The sequence below is a fragment of the Pelobates fuscus genome, chromosome 4, assembly GCF_036172605.1.
Source record: "Pelobates fuscus isolate aPelFus1 chromosome 4, aPelFus1.pri, whole genome shotgun sequence".
Lineage (NCBI taxonomy): Eukaryota > Metazoa > Chordata > Amphibia > Anura > Pelobatidae > Pelobates > Pelobates fuscus.
Window position 1 is genome coordinate 150,454,571 of NC_086320.1, and position 16,354 is coordinate 150,470,924.

The window sequence follows — 16,354 nt, forward strand, 5'->3', positions numbered from 1 at the left end:
GGTGGTGCTGAGGCGGATCCGAACCGGAATGGCATGAGTCGATGCCGCAGGGGTTCCCTTTCCCGCTGTGAGAGTTGATGGTCGGCGGCTTAAGGTTATTTTCGCCGTTTTCGGCGTTTTAAAAGCAATTTGTTGCGGAGGTGTTAGTAATGGCGTCTAGGCTGTAGCGTTGCCAGGCCACGCCCCCTCCATCTTTCTTTTTAATGAAAAAGAACCCCGCCCCGCCCGGAGAAGAAGACCTCCTGATGAATCCCTTTTCTAAATTCTCCTGAATATACTCCTCTAGAACCGAGTTTTCCTGAACAGACAAAGGATATACATGGCCCCTCGGAGGCATAGTCCCGGGTAGAAGCTTAATTTTACAGTCAAATGACCTGTGTGGCGGCAAAGAATCGGCATTCTTCTTGTCAAACACTGCCCTTAAGTCTAGGTAAAGGTCTGGTATTTGTCTTTCTGTGGACTGAGTAGGATTCTCCTGTATGTTAATATTAGCTAATGGAGAAACCTTGCACAAACACCGATCCTGGCAGCCCTGGCCCCACGAGAGTATCTCCCCTAACTCCCAATCAATAATAGGGTTATGTTCTTTCAACCATGGGTACCCCAGAACTATGGGAACGGAAGGAGACGAAATGAGCAGAAGAGATAAATTCTCCACGTGTAGGATACCAACATTTAACTCAATGGGTATGGTCTCACGAAAGATAACAGGGTCTAGTAGTGGTCTACCATCTATGGCCTCAACGGCTAAGGGTGTCTCCCTTTGCTGGGATGGGAAATTGTTTTTACTAGCAAAGGCTTGGTCGATAAAATTCTCAGCAGCACCGGAATCTATCAAAGCCATAGCCCTTACTACTTCCCTCCCGCAAGTTAAGGAAACTGGTAGCAGAAGCCTGTGATCTTTATAATTAGGAGTAGAGGACAAAATAGAAACACCCAAGGCCTGTCCTCTAGAGAGACTTAGGTGCGAGCGTTTCCCGGGCGGTTAGAACAGTTTGAGAGTAAATGACCCTTAGCTCCACAATACATACACAAACCCTCTCTTCTCCTGTACTGTCTTTCCTCCTCAGAGAGCCGGGTATACCCTATCTGCATAGGTTCAGGAAGCAAATATACCGTGGAGTCAGGACTTGGAAAAGCGGGGGCTAACCTAAAAGAAGGTCTCCGGTTCCTCTCTCGAGTGTTCTGTCTCTCTCTTAAACGTTCATCTATACGAGAGATGAACGAAATTAAATCCTCTAAATTCTCAGGGAGTTCTCTGGTAGCAACCTCATCAAGGATTACTTCAGATAAGCCATTCAAAAATACATCCATATACGCCTGCTCATTCCACTTGACCTCTGACGCCAGAGACCTGAACTCTAGTGCATAATCCACCAGTGTTCGGTTCTCCTGTTTCAGACACAACAGTAATCTGGCTGCATTAACCTTTCTACCTGGAGGGTCAAATGTTCTTCTAAAAGCAGCTACAAAGGCGTTATAGTTATAAACTAATGGGTTATCGTTCTCCCATAATGGGTTGGCCCATCTCAGAGCTTTCTCAATAAGTAGGGTGATAATAAATCCTACCTTTGCCCTATCTGTAGGATAAGAGCGAGGTTGCAATTCAAAATGGATACTAATTTGGTTTAAGAAACCACGACACTTCTCAGGAGCCCCACCATAGCGTACTGGGGGGGTAATGCGAGAAGAAGCACCCACTGTGGCTACCTCTAGACCTGAACCGACAGGAGAAACAGGGGTATTACGTATCTCCTCTGGTGGGTTATTGGCACGAGATAATAGAGCCTGTAGCGCAAGCGCCATCTGATCCATTCTGTGATCCATGGCTTCAAACCTAGGATCAGGAGAAGCAAGCTGACTGTTTGCACTTGCAGGATCCATTGGCCCTGTCGTAATGTCAGGATCGGGACAGGGATCCAACACGCAGAGTACAAACAGTAGCCAGATACGTATACCGGACCTTAGAATGGCCGGACTAACGTAAGTAGTACAGTATAGAATGGTCAAAGACAAGCCGAGGTCGAGGGTAACAGAAGACAGGTAAGCGAGAGACAAGCCGAATCAAGGGTAACAGAGATAAGCAGAGTAAGGTAAACAAGCCGGGTCAAAACCAAAAGGGATAATAGAATACACAAGCACTGAGTGACTAGAACAAGCTAGAACCATGACAGGGCAATGAGCTAATGAACGAAGCTCTGTTAAATACCCTGTTCAGAGCAGTAACCACGCCTCCGAGGCGTCCTGATTGGTCCTGCAGCAATTGAGTGACAGGTCGTTCCGGAAGAGTGTCCTAATGACAACTTCCTGCCTAGATGCTGTAAAAGGCAGTCACTCCCTCGCGGCCGGCCTTGCATGACCGGATAGACCTTGGGGAAGGGAGCCATCAGGCCATCTGGATGGAGGAACAGCTAAGTCTCTACCTCTTTCGGAGGCAGAGACCGCAGGTACCCTGACAGTACCACAGTGGTTTCTTGAATTTTTTGCTTTTACTGACAAGCCTAATGCAATTTTCTGTTGCCTTCAGTAGTGCAACTTTTAAATAATCCCATTTCTTTTGGACTCCATTTAAATTGCTCCAGTCTGATAATAACTCCTTTACACATATTCTAATTTTAGAAAAGTCTGTTTTTCTAAAGTCTAAAACTTTTGTTTTTGTGTGGTGTGACTCAGTCACTGTTCTAATATTAAACCATACTGACTGATGATCACTGGATCCTAAACTTTCACCTACAGTAATATCTGATACCAAATCTCCATTTGTTAACACTAAATCTAGTATGGCCTCTTTACGAGTTTGCTCCTCAACGACTTGTTTTAGAGACAATCCCAGTAGGGAGTTTAGAATATGTGTGCTCCTGGCACAAGTAGCTATTCTTGTTTTCCAATTCACATCAGGAAGATTAAAGTCACCCATGATGATAACTTCCCCCTTCATTGTCATTTTAGCTATTTCTTCAACTAGTAGATTATCTAACTCTTCAATTTGTCCTGGGAGCCTATAAATCACACCTACACGAGCTACTGTGTGATTACCAAATTCTAACGTAACCCAAACAGACTCTATGTTCGCCTCACTAACCTTTATTAGGCTAGATTTTATGCTATCCTTTACATACAGGGCCACCCCTCCCCCTTTCTTGCCTTCCCTGTCTTTTCTATATAAAGAGTACCCTGGTATTGCTATGTCCCAGTCATTTTTCTCATTATACCATGTCTCAGTAACAGCGACTAAATCTACACTATCAGTTGCCATTATTGCCACAAGTTCATGGATCTTATTCCCTAAACTGCGAGCATTTGTAGACATGACTCTAAGCTTATCATTTTTTAACACACTTGCTACAGGCACCTTCTGTCCTTGTTTTGGGGGACAATTGGATTGATGTTTTATCACCCTTTTGCCCCCCCCCCCTCCTAGTTTAAATACATCCTAGCAAAACCTCTGAACTGCTCACTGAGAACATTTGTTCCCTTTTGAGAAAGATGCAAACCATCTTTTTTGTACAGTTTATTTCCATTCCAAACAGAGCTACCATGAGCAATAAAGCCAAATCCTTGCTCCCGACACCATTCACCAAGCCACAAGTTAAAGTCCCTAATACGCATCCGCCTGTCGTTCTGAGTGTTATGCAAAGGCAGAACTTCAGAGAATGACAGTGTGGAAGCAACCTGCCGTATATCATTGGCAAAAACACTAAAAACTTCCTTAACCTCTGATACCTCATTGCAAGCCAAGTCATTTGTCCCTAAATGGACAAGTACACCCAATTCCCCTTCCTGCTTTGCTTGCTTAACAATATTACAGATACACCTCCTATCTCTGTGAGCAGTAGCTCCAGGAAGACACCTCACAAGACCACCATTGTCCATCTCCACAACTCTTATGATGGAATCCCCCAACAACAACTGCTTTCTATTAGGCCTCACCATAGTCTTCAAGCCTCTCTGCACAACACCACTAGCCTCAGTGCCTCTCTTCACAACACCACTAGCCTCAGTGCCTCTCTGCACAACACCACTAGCCTCAGTGCCTCTCTCCACAACACCACTAGCCTCAGTGCCTCTCTCCACAACACCACTAGCCTCAGTGCCTCTCTCCACAACACCACTAGCCTCAGTGCCTCTCTCCACAACACCACTAGCCTCAGTGCCTCTCTTCACAACACCACTAGCCTCAGTGCCTCTCTTCACAACACCACTAGCCTCAGTGCCTCTCTTCACAACACCACTAGCCTCAGTGCCTCTCTTCACAACACCACTAGCCTCAGTGCCTCTCTTCACAACACCACTAGCCTCAGTGCCTCTCTTCACAACACCACTAGCCTTAGTGCCTCTCTGCACAACACCACTAGCCTCAGTGCCTCTCTTCACAACACCACTAGCCTCAGTGCCTCTCTGCACAACACCACTAGCCTCAGTGCCTCTCTGCTCAACACCACTAGCCTCAGTGCCTCTCTCCATGACACCACTACACTCTGAAAGTGCAGAAAATGAATTATGTAGAGCAACAGACTGTGCAATATGCCTTTTATCTACAACTCCAAGTCTACCAGATCCTACAGTAATCCATCTGCCATTCCTAGTATGTCTCTGCGGCAGTGGCTTTGCAGCAGTTCCAGCTTGAGTTTGCTTACCAGATAATTTACAAATCTCAGACTTCAAAAATACAATCTCCTGCCGCAAGATAGAGAACTGTCTACAGATTAGACAACAACCAAACCTCCAAAAAGTGGAACGTGAAACAAATGCAAAGCAACTATTACACTGAACTAAGTCTGCCATTCCAATGAGGTGAATAATTTAAATCAAACAAAACTTAACTTTTTATTTATCCTCCTGAATACCTCAGATTACCTCCAGTTTATCTCCAGAATATCTCCAACCACACACACACACACTTAGAAGCAACACTCTCCAGAATATCTCCAACCACACACACACTTAGAAGCAACACTCTCCAGAATATCTCCAACCACACACACACTTAGAAGCAACACTCTCCAGAATATCTCCAACCACACACACACTTAGAAGCAACACTTAGATGGAGCAACCAAGCTATATTAGCCAAGCTAATGACAACTACCCTTATATACTCCTCAAATCACCTCCCACTAGGAATGTTTAACACCTGGGTAGGCCTCTGCTTATTAGCAAACAATAGCCAATTTACACAGCAATCAATAGCAAGTAGCTACCTAATCAAATCAAATGCCTTATAATTACCAACAGGAAATCAAACCTTGTGCAATCAGTAACCTTTTCCTACAGATGAATCTTACCTGTAACAGTAAAAAAGAAAACTCTTAGCACAACTCTTAGACAGTTGAAGCTTCTGTAAAACTCTCCAGAATATCTCCAACCACACACACACTTAGAAGCAACACTTAGATGGAGCAACCAAGCTATATTAGCCAAGCTAATTTAGAAATAAATTATAAAAATATAAAAAATGTAAATATTGAATTTTTTTTTAAATATTGGAAAGTGTATCAAGTCCTTAGAGAGGAAACAGCTAACACACTATTTTGAACTGTCCCGGATTATTTTATTTTGGGAATTGTATTAGAGAATTGGAGAATGCAGATTAGGTATCCCATATTAGGGATCAAAATCTCAGTCCGGAAATAATAGACCTAGGAGATTAAGATCTGTTGTTGGTAGTTTACTAGAAGGTTTATTTAAGGGTTAATATTCATGAATTACTTTTGAAAAAAATGTCCCTGGTAGTAAACAACGTGGTTTCAGAAAAAGTAGATCATTTCAAAGTCATTTAATTGCAGTCTGTATAGAAATGAGTAGACATTTGCTGAGTGTTGCAGTAAGTGTAATATAGCTGGGTTTTGTGAAGACAGTTTGATTACAGTTCATTTTTAGATGAAAATGTTCTTCTTGGATTGAAAAAGTGCATATAGTAGGTAATAGAAGATGTCAAGTCAGAAATACAAAGTAAGTGGAGCATCTAAGAGTCCACTTCTCTTTAATCTGTTTATAAATTATATTAAACTAGCCATTGGAAATCATGCAGAAGCTGACAACATAATACAGACCAAGTGGAATATTACTTCTCTTCTAAGAGGAATTTGGACAATTTAGAAGAATGGAAAATAAAGGCAGATGGGATACAAAACAGATGCAAAATTGTGCGTTTTTGATTACAGAACCCAAAATAAACTTTTAAAAATGGTCGTGTTAGAGATATCAGACTAGACAACAAGTAACCTGTCCATACCACATTATTTAATATATATTTTTACATTTATTTATTTGCATACAAAAAAGAAAAAGAAACAGGTCTGCCGTGCCACCATGATGAGATCAAAAGAAAGCTCTTAAGATAAAAATATTTTGCAGTTAGATATGCATTTACCTGTGTACATAAGAAAGGACTGTAAATAATCACCAACTTTTTAAATAAGATCTCTTGGAATAACAGTTTTTTTTTTTGTTTGTTTGTTTGTTTTTTTTTTTAACATGCCTTTGGTAGAAGTTAAGGATTGTTACCAGTGTCTTGCTATACTTAATTTAGACGCCATAAAACTATAAATAATCAAAATTGTATTCTTGTGATTTTGTACTGCCTAGATTTAGAAGGCAATTTCCATTTTTTTTTTAGAAAGTGAGATATCACATATGTATTTTAGAAGATTGAAAACCATTATCAATAGCTCTACTACCCCTGTGCATTTCCACCAAAGTGGAGAGCCCTCACTGTCTAGAAATCTTGTACAGTTTGGAGACTGCTGAGGAAACATATTCTAATAATCAGCTAACTGTGTCAGAACAAAATACCACCCCTGCATTATTTTACAATTGAGTTTCACGGTTGTTAAGACAGTATATAACTCTTTTTGTTTTTTAAACAAGTTGCACTACTGATATATAAGTTTTGAAATCTCTAAATCTTTCTCCCATTACTTCAGTGCAGTGCCAGCGTGTTCAGCTATGTTTTGGCTCTTAATAACTCCAAAGACCTGGAAAAAAACCTATCCGATCTTTGATAGTAGAATACATTTTTCATATAATTTTTTTGTCTCTTAGATATATTTTAAAGGGACACAGTAGTAACCAGAACAACTACAGGTTAATGTATTTGTTTTAGTGAGTATAGTCAGTTCTTGCAGGCTTTTTGCAGTAAACAGATAATTTACCAATTCTTGTTTTTTTTCCCCTCCAGACAAAATTGAAAACTGGATTTAACCATGTTCAACCAGCTCTTCTAGAAGGGAGCATACAGAAATGCATTAAAACTTTGGCAGTATATAGAATTTAATGTTGTTAATTCTTCCCCACCATGAAATCTCATAAAAGTGCCATTCCTTTTTTTTCCAGTTCCACGTTTTGCTAGTGTACTAATGTTTCCTATAATTATTATACTTAATTAAGGAAAATATTTTCTAGTCCAGCAGAATTGGTATGTCTTTTAAAAAATTTTTAACGTTAACCTTAGTTTTGTTGACCTTTAATGTATAATTACAAAACAGTGTCTATGGAATTTTCCCATTAAGTGTTATTAAGATTTTGATGGTTCAGTGATTGAAACTAAAACATTGTCTGCATTTTAAGTCACTCTCTTTCACTGGAAATCCCTTAATTAGATTGTAATCTTTGATGTTAATTGCTTGAGGTTCTAAAGCCATTATATATAAAAGAGGAGAAAGTGGGCATCCTTGCCTTGTTCCATTGGTAAGGCCAAACCAATTAGTGCAGAAATCATGACCCAATATCTTGGTTTTAGTATATTTTACTTGAGACCCCCTTGTGACCAAAAGCCAACAGAGTCTTAGTTAGTAATTCCCATCTGACCCTGTTGAACTCTTTCTCTCCGTTGATTTACAGGATCAGAAAAGGAGCCTCTAATCATTTAGAGTAGTCTAAAATACCAATAATTTTCTAGTGTCGTTACATAATAATCTGGCAGGTAGAAAGCTAATTTGGTCCGGATGTACAAATGAATTTAAGACTTTCTTAAGTCGCCTAAACAGTGCTCCTTAGGGTGGCCGGGCTGTGCACACAGAGAGTAGTCAGAATACAAGCCAAAGTCAGAAGGAACCAGAGAGACAGACTAACCGATAAGACAAACTGAGGTCAAGGGTCAGCAAAAGCAGGATAAACGGTGAGACAAGCCAAAAGTTTGGTAACCAGAGAATACGCACTATTGGGCTATCAAAAGACCACAACAGGGCAAGGAGGCACGGGAAAGGTAAGTATAAATACCCTTATGTTAACTCTGATTGGCTAGTTTCCAATCAGATTTAATCATCACACGTGGAAGGTACTTGTACTTCCCACTTTGACCTGTAAAGTTACTATTGCGTGCAAAGCCAGATGCCTGACCTTGGCGCCTATTTAAACTCTGGGGGAGCTGACATCTGCAAGCGGCACGCGGGCACCATAAGCCACCACTCGTGGAAAGCGAAAGTGTGGTGGTACCGCAAGCAGGGTGCTGGCATAGGAAGCCGCCGTGAGCAGTGAGGACATATTTGAAGTTGCCGCAAGTGGCATGCGGACGCGATGGGCCGCTGCCCATGGAGACCTGACACTGAAGGAGCACCTTGTGTGCCACGAGCAACCCAGGGCCGCCACGTTGTGGGAAGAAGGCTGGTGCATTTTGCTGTTCAAAGAAATTGGCTTGTCCAGTGTAGGAGCCCATAAAAAGGGTTGAGTAACCCAGAAATAAAAACAGGCTAAACAGAATAAAATGTTACTTACAGTAAAAAATCACAGAGAAAACACCAGAGCTGTCCAACCGCCACTAAAACTAAACTCCAACTCCAAAATCAGGCAGTTGGGGGCAGAGCTAGTAAAAAAATGTGCAAAAAACCCAATAAAATGGTTGCCGCAAATGCGAATGTCGCCGCAAATGCGAATGGCAGATAGAAAAAAAGACAAAAAATTCTGAAAACTAGCGAACGCTGCGTTCATGGGAAAAAAATACAGAATGCTGCATTCGTGGTAAAACTCCTAAACACTGCGTTCGTGGTCAAACTCCTGAACACCGAGATAGATTGAATGTTATGTTCGTGGGAAACAACTCTCGAACATGGTCTAATTTGACTAAACGCCCATATGCGAGTTTGCACAGAGTAAAGGTAGTTAACGGCTAATTTGAACTAAAAATATGGCTCGAAAGCACTGAATTGAAGAGAGACAGAGCCCCTAAAGATGCCCCAGAGGCCAGAGGTGTATACAATATGGCCAGGGTGATCAATGGGGATAACAGTTAGAGAAACCAAGTAAGGATTATGTTACAAATGTCAGTAGTTATGGTACTTTGTGCGCCTGTTCTTTCCCCAATTGCTGAGCATCAGTGATTATAGCTACAGCTTGGGTGTAGAGATGAATAGTTCAGATGAATGCAGCTTCCAAGACGATTCTCCCCAGCCAATAAAAGGCAAACCCAAGCATGAGCCTAGACTTCATGAAGGGTACAACAGGAATAATGTTTTATTGATGCCACACTGGCTTTTATGCAAGTGTCCATGCAAGAGGACCTCCCACAGTACACAAAAGCGACAACCAATCATAGATCTTTGTTACAGTTAAACACTCCCATTGTAAACATAAATTCTGCCGGTGAGATAATTAGGTAAGCTAAGGGATAACCCAATTATCTCCAGGCAAAGGGAACACATTTTCCACAAAACATGGAACACCCCTTAAAATGCATGGTATCCCCACAAATTGCACATCCCCTGATAGCCCCGATCTGGGTGGCCAACATATTCAAATTTCACTAAGATCGGTTTAGGGGTTTTCGAAAAAGTATGGAAGTCTTAGTTCACTGACCGCCCACGAGGCTCCTGCCCAAAACAGTTCCATGAATTCAGTGTGTGCAATTGGTCAATTTCTAAAAAGGCATAAACATGAATTAAAACACGAATGGAGCCTCCTGGCTCATAGGAGCGATTGTCCCCCTTGTTCATGGGAACCAAACTACCGAACTGCGCTCTCCTGGCTGTTCGACAAAAAAGAAGCAGGCGTTCGTATGGTTTCAGCGGTGTTCGTGAAGTTGAGCGTCCAATTTTAGTTCCAGACACTCAACGACCAAGTCCCGCTGCCTCCTTTCATGCAAACAAGATGGCCGCCGTTTTTAAATTAGTTATTAGTAAATAACAACCATTATAGAAATATTTGATTAATAAACTACACAATAATGAGAATGTCAAGAAAAAAGACCCCGGAGTTAAGAAAACAGTGGATCCTAGTGTACTTAACTAAGGCAGCAGCAAAGAAAGAGGAATTAGTTAAGTGAATGACTATTATGCTGGAGACTGGGATCTGATTGGCTTTTCTGGTTGCTAGGAAGATACATGTTCTTGACTGTTTCTTATATTGATTTCAATGTTAAAAAAAATATATTTACTGCTGAAGGAAATAGAGAAAGAATGCAGCATAATACGAGTCTTAATAAAATTTTAAATTCAGTTTGAAATTCTCACTTTAGTAAATAATGCTGTAGGAGGTAAATTTATGTCAGATGAAATCATCCAACCCCCTTTGATGGGAGAGATAGATTCAGTTCTGAATTTTCTTATTGACAGTTATTGTTGATCTTGGAATGAACACCAATCTCAATCTTCCTTGCAAGAGATTAATTGTCACTAAGATTTCATCCTCAGTGATGGGCTGTGAGAGGTCTTCTTTCTGTTGGGTTGTGAAGGTGGGAAGGTGTACCTTGGCTATATAGGAATTTATGTGTTCCTGCATAGGCTGGTATGTATTTACATTCCATTGTAAATTGAATAAGTTGGCATAGTATCTGACGAACTCGTTACATATGTCTTTGGGTATCATACCTTTTTCACACATGGGGGACATGTTAAACGCTATTTTTTGTTTTGCTCGTTGCTCTTGCAATCTCAGAGCTAAAGTGAGTTAGCTTTGTTTCCTTGTGCATATTGGTGTGCTTTTAGTATCTGGAGAATGTATCCTGTTTTTTCTAGCACTTGGCGATGGATTTTGTTAGTGAGGTGGGCTATTTGCACTTTCAAATCTTGGGATGGGGTGATTTGGTTCTGTGTGTCTATACAATATAAGTCTCGCTGCCATTTCGTGATTTGTGCTTCTGATTGTTAATGTAAGTATGATGCTCGTCGGAGAAAAAATCCTCTAGCTTCTTTTTTGTGTGCGGCCTAAATTGTTCCTTGCGAGACGTCCGGGGTGGCATTCTCCTGAATATAGTGGTATAGGGCTACTGCAACCTCCTTTGTAAATTTGGGGTCAGTTAGCATGGAGGCAGTCAGTCTCCATGGGCTGCATTGCTTAAAATCATAGTCAGTGTGACTGGAATATGGTCAGACCATGTGATTTGCCCTATTTCGCAGTTTACTATCTGATTGAGCATGTTCCCTTGTAGTAAAAATCCATCTATGCTCAAATATAAATTGTGTACATGGGAGAAGTGTGTATAGGACCGTTTGTTGTCAAAAAGCACTTCAGGATGACATATCTCCCTTTTGCATCGATATTTTGGGATATCAGAGTGAACGCTACATGTTTAGTGATAAGTATAGAGGCGCCTTTAGACTTGGTGGGGGATGTTGCGTGAAACTGGTATGGGTAGTGAGTCATAGACAGTTGTGTAAAGTCATTGGTCCTATAGTGCTTCTTTTGCAGACAGATTAGATTCACATTTTTTTTTTGTCAATCTCTCTTTTATTATGGCATTTGCGTCACAAAGTACAGAATAAAGAGAGTTATTGCAAGGTAAAACAAAATAAAGGTATCAGCATTGTTTAGAATACACTCCCAAGAAAGACTGCCACATTTTTATAATATATGAATAGATTAATACAGGCTAGGTTTAGCTATTACGTGAGAACAATGAAAGATTATGTAAACTGTGATTTTCACGTGAAAAATATAGTAGAGTAAACATGCTAAGCGAGATCTAGGCTGAGTGCAAGCTGAATTAGTATGTCTAATGTGGTGGGTCACGTTGGGGTCAACAAGCTTGCAACATTAAACATATATGCCTGCTCAAGTGCATATCAAGCATTTTGATCGCATGCAATTTGGTCGCATGCATTTTGGTCGTGACAAATTGGTCGAATTACACTGTTTGTGCATTTTGATCGCATGCAATTTGGTCGCCATTCATTTTGGCCGCATTTTGATATAAGGTGTCATTTGGGTAATATAAGGTGTCAATATCTTAGGGTAAGCGTTAGGGTAAGGGTTAGGGTTAGGGTTAGGGTTAGGGATAGGGTTAGGGTTCCCCCTGACATAACAAAGTGGCGAGAAAATGCTCAGTAACTGGGTCCTTACATAGTGTTGTGGTGAGTGTGGCTGACAAAGTTTGTTCTAAAACATTTAATGAAGGGGGCGGGGCTTAGCGGCGGACTGGAGCGGACGCCATACTGTGGAGCTCTGCGACCACCGCGGCTAATCGGGCAAACATCGAGCTCATCTCACAACATTACCCTGCAGTACTAACCCCATCTGCTGCAGGGCATCAACCCCTACAGATCGATGCCCTTTGTGTACGGATCCGGTTCAAAACGCGCGACAAAAATGCTTTGTGTACGGATCCGGTTCAAAACGCGCGACAAAAATGCATGCAATCACAATGCCATGCGACCAAAATGCATGGCGACCAGATTGCCTTGACCAAAATGCATGCGACCAAAATGCCCTAAACCCTCAAGTGTGGGCTTTCAAGAATATTATAAACAAAAAAAAGAACTGTCGTATTTCAACTACGTTAACTTAAATTGACAGGCTAATTGCCACCTTAGGATGTACATGCTTTGCTATGTTTGGGGTATCTGCAGTTATGGGGACTTACTTGTAACAGTTATGCAGTTAACTTATTTACATCTATCTTAAAGAAAGAAGTAGTTGCTGAGGTGTTGAGAGGTGTCATTGGATGCTCAACAGAGTATTCAGCATCTAGGGATTGCTAAAAGTCAGTGTCCGCTTGTGTGGGTTAGATGTTGCTCAGCAGAAGCAGTGCGATTTTCCCTGCCTGTCAGTTCGGGTGTTGTGCTCACTCACATGCTTGGGCGCAATTCACAGACCGCTTCGTCAGCCGATTCCCTCGCGTGGCATTGTAGAAGCTGATGCTTGGAGGGTTTGCAGGATGCAGGTGAGTTGCGGTAATGGTGCGGCCTCCCCCCAGCCCCAGGCCTTGTGTGGGGTCTGTTTCCATGTGCCACAAACTCGGGTGCTCGTGGAGGCTGAGTTTTTCCCTACATGGGCATTACATGCAACCTTATAAGAATGTATCTTCAGGTATCAGGGGGTAAAAAGCTTGGTCTAGATGTATGGTGGTAGTGGTCCTTTAGCAAGAGATCCCAATTTTCACCAATTTTCTAAATACTTCAATTAGTTCCAGGCCTTATCTTATAGCTAGGATAGCCTTATGCCTATCCCACGCATGCTTAAACTCCCTCACTGTGTTAACCTCAGTGAAGGAGTTTACGCATTCATGGGATAGGCATTAGGCTATCCAGCTATAAGATAAGGTCAGGGACTAATGAAAGTATTTAGAAAACATAGAGAATATGCCTCTAACATAAACCTACTTATAATCTGTTGACAATTATAGCCAAAGGAACCTACAGAAAAGTGTATTAATGTGTTAATGAATATTGGGATACTGTACATGTCATGTGACTCAGAAACAACTTCATTCTAGGCACTTTATTTGACCCATGATTGTGAGTTTGTTCGAGCAGGACCTTCTTCACCTTTTGTCTCCGTAAATATTTTGTATTTCAATTACATGTTGTCAAATATCCCTTTCTACAATTGTAAAGCTCTCCTGAATATGTTGGATCTATATAAATGATAGCAATACAAAACAATAGTAAGACTTGATTTACAGGAGAGGTGCTACAAATATCTCTCCAAAAACACACAAAAACAAACAAATTAATGTATTGTATCTGTATAAATGACGATGATGATAATAATAATAATAATAATCAATAAACCAATCTTTACTAATTGTTGCTATTTTCTTTTACGCTAACTTTTTAAATATTCTGCTTGATTATACCACAGAAAGTTCCATGTATATAACAAGTCAACACCACACATATGGGCCTGTCTAATAGTCTAAAGACAAACAACTGCATCTTACAGATATTGCTTCGTGATGCAGATACTAAAACGTGTTTCCGCATATAATATATACACTGCATATTTTTATTTATTTATTTATAAAATATTTTAAGATATATTGAGATTTATCTTGTTTTCAGGTATGTGCTGGGTCCAATACATTAAGGTACAATAAAATATTGAAAAATACAAAATTATATTAAAATACACATATAAATTTAACAGAGAACAGGTAAGAAATCAAATCAACAATGATTACAGGTATATATTGTTTATAGTATACATAAATATATATGTATAATGCATTTATAACTATGTATCTGTTTATGTTTGTGTTGTGTCAAATATCAGCTCAAAACTATACAAATTTCATGGTAGAAATGCACATTTCTGTGAACCAATTTTGACTTAATTCAGCTGCACAACAGAAAGTCTCTTTATATTTATAATCAGGACAATGACTGTAAATCCTCGTGTTCCTATGAAGTGTCAAATATACACAATTAAATATTTTTCAAATCCTTGTTAAAGATGAACAAAAATAATAAGGTGGTTCTTAGGACGAATCAGGACAGCTGCATCTGAATTCATACTACCTGCTGAGGGTTGCTAAGCAACTTGGGCCTACTACTGCCCCAAGGGCCTTTTACTTTACAATTAGATTTCTGAAATATGAAAAATATCCAATTCAGACATTTGCAAAAGAGAATATATTTTTTGAAAAAATACCAAAAAATGTGTCATGTACTTTAAAATATATATCATTTTCTTGAAGCATAACTTATTCTTTTTTTTTTTTTTTGTAACTGACAAAATCAAACTGTAATGCACGGTTTAAAATGTGACATTTTGACTCTAAGGGAGGAATTATTTGCAATTTGTTTTGAACAGGAGCTTAGTTCATGTCAGATGTGAACCTCCAGACAATCATTAGTTTAAACTGCCTGCTATGTGTTTAAAAATTTCAGTCAATTTACAACTGATCTGAATTGCAAATATGATGGTAATAAGCCATTAGGGAACAGCATATCTCTTTTTTGCACTTACAACCCTCTGTTATAAGGATCTTTAACAAAAAATGTGAACATATCATTGTCTTTCTGGCATGATAATACAGAAAAATAGAACTTGAAGCAAATAGATTTTTTTTGTCTGAGGATTGACTATGTGATTAGACTCAGATGTAATAATTATAGGCCCAAAATGCAAATGTGTTAATCATTACGTTCTAGACAGTGAAAGGTGTGTATTATTTTGATTTTAAATCAAAAGAAATTGCATTCCCGTATAATTCATTTATCACATCCCTCAGGTAAATGCAGCAGAAAATAAGCTATAACATTAAAACATTGCTTATACTAAGAGAATAAGCATTTTACCTTTATAAAATAACAACCCTATCATTATAGGAGGTTTGATAAATCTGTTTATGAAGAGGTCCTAATTTTTACAAATGAATGTAAGCTCAAATGGTGAATGATGAAATCAATATGTACTAGAATTTCTCATACGTTTTTAATACAAGCTGTTTTTAAAGTGCTCATGTCATAACCTATGTGTTTTTTGTACTTATACATTCTACGGGCTAAATTGTGAACAAAGGTGCGGATGAATAGTTTTTCAGTTATAAATTATTTTGACTGGGGGTGAGTTAAAGGCAGGTTAGCTCAGTACTTTCCACATAACTTTGGTTGACATGAGTGGGCAAACTAATGTATGGAGGGGCTAGGCCTTGAGCTTGGAAGGATCCTGTGAAGAAAATAGCATGCCATTCGGGACTTTTTATGTTTTATTGGTTCGGTAGCTGCAACTACCGAACACCGACCACCCCCCTTGTTCATTATCGTCAAAGAAAACCATACATTAAGCGCTCTCCCTGTGTGGCCGCCATTCATATAGCCAAATGCCATGTGCAAGAGAAAACGGTGGCCATCTTGTTTGCACGAAAGGAGGCAGTAGGACTTGGTCGTCGAGTGTCTGGAACTAAAATCGGACACTCAACTTCCCGAACACTGGTCAAACTATTCGAATGCCTGCTTCCTTTTCCCAAACAGCTAGGATAGCACTGCTCGGTAGTTTGGTTCCCATGAACAAGGGGAACAATCGCTACTATGAGCCAGGGGAATCCGTTCATGTATTATTTTGTTTTTGTGTCTTTTCGAAATACACCAACCGCACAGCCTAAACTCATGGAACTGTTTCTGGGCAGGAGCCTCGTGTGCGGTCGGTACAAATGGGACTTCCATAAAATTTTAAAACCCCTGAACTGATCTGGGTGATT